Genomic DNA, 1,122 nt, shown 5'->3' on the forward strand with positions numbered 1-1,122 from the left:
TCGTCCTAACAAGTTTTTGGCACCGCTGCTGGGGACTCGGTGTTTATTTTTAGTTTATGTGTTTGTCATCAATGGTCGGTGAAGTTCACTGACTCGGATATTTTTACTTACTTGGGTACTTGTTGTATTTCAGGTACTCTAGAGTGCGTTTATGTAAACACATTCTCGATCTCGTAAAAGAACACTGGATAAAGCTAAGTGCTGGTTATATTCTCTACCAGCAGGTTCTATCACCAAATGGGAGGATCTTGCTCAAATGTTTCTCACTAAATTATTCCCTATGGCGAAGACAGCTGCAATCAGGAATGCTCTTACTCAGTTTCGCAGCAATCTGGAGAATCTTTGTGTGAGGCTTGGGATCGCTACAAAGAGATGCTTAGGAAGTGTCCTCACCATGGCATGCCTGATTGGATAATCATAAATTGTTTCTATAATGGTTTGGGCGCACAGTCTAGACCAATGCTCGATGCAGCATCAGGTGGAGCCTTATGGGCTAAGAGCTATGATGAAGCTTATGAGTTGATTGAGCTAATGGCTTCTAATAAATACTAGAAGCCAATACAGAGAATGTCACAAGGCAAGGTAGCAGGAGTTCTAGAAGTGGATACAGCTACTGCTATTGTGGCGCCCTCCAAACCCGGGTCAGAAGTTTGGGGTCCACACACATACACCTTATTTATAACCTGCTTATAACAATAATAAAGATAATAATAATATGCCGTGACCCTACTTATCAACTAACACGGATCGCAACAGGTTAAAGTATGCACACAAGCCAACCACACTTACTTATATTACAAACCATTCAAATCCCAACTATCCAACTCAGAACTGAGTATTAAACATTATTACAAACTTTTTACAAACTTAAATTATTCCAAAAGAAGCCTACTAGCTCAACTCGATCAACCTGAACCCCTAGATCTCGCGCTGGACTGGGGATCCTCGGTACCAATGTTAGGGCGAAAACACGCGCTAATATTCACGCAAGTATACGCGTTCGCAAGTAGTATAAGATATAAATCAGATTCGTTCCCATAGAGACTGGTTTAGGTTAAGTTCAATTTATGCACCTATGCAACAATGTATGGTTATCGCTCAATGCTAAGACAAATAACAAAT

General features: G+C 40.7%; 1 non-coding gene across 1 annotated transcript; it reads right to left on the reverse strand.

Annotated features, from left to right (window-relative positions):
- Positions 1 to 295: 295 nt before the first annotated feature.
- LOC141699506 (small nucleolar RNA R71) lies at positions 296 to 401 on the reverse strand. Its single transcript, XR_012565965.1, has one exon. It is a non-coding gene; the product is annotated as a small nucleolar RNA R71 (small nucleolar RNA).
- Between the last annotated feature and the right edge of the window lie 721 nt (positions 402 to 1,122).

Source organism: Apium graveolens, chromosome 11, assembly GCF_009905375.1.
Source record: "Apium graveolens cultivar Ventura chromosome 11, ASM990537v1, whole genome shotgun sequence".
NCBI lineage: Eukaryota > Viridiplantae > Streptophyta > Magnoliopsida > Apiales > Apiaceae > Apium > Apium graveolens.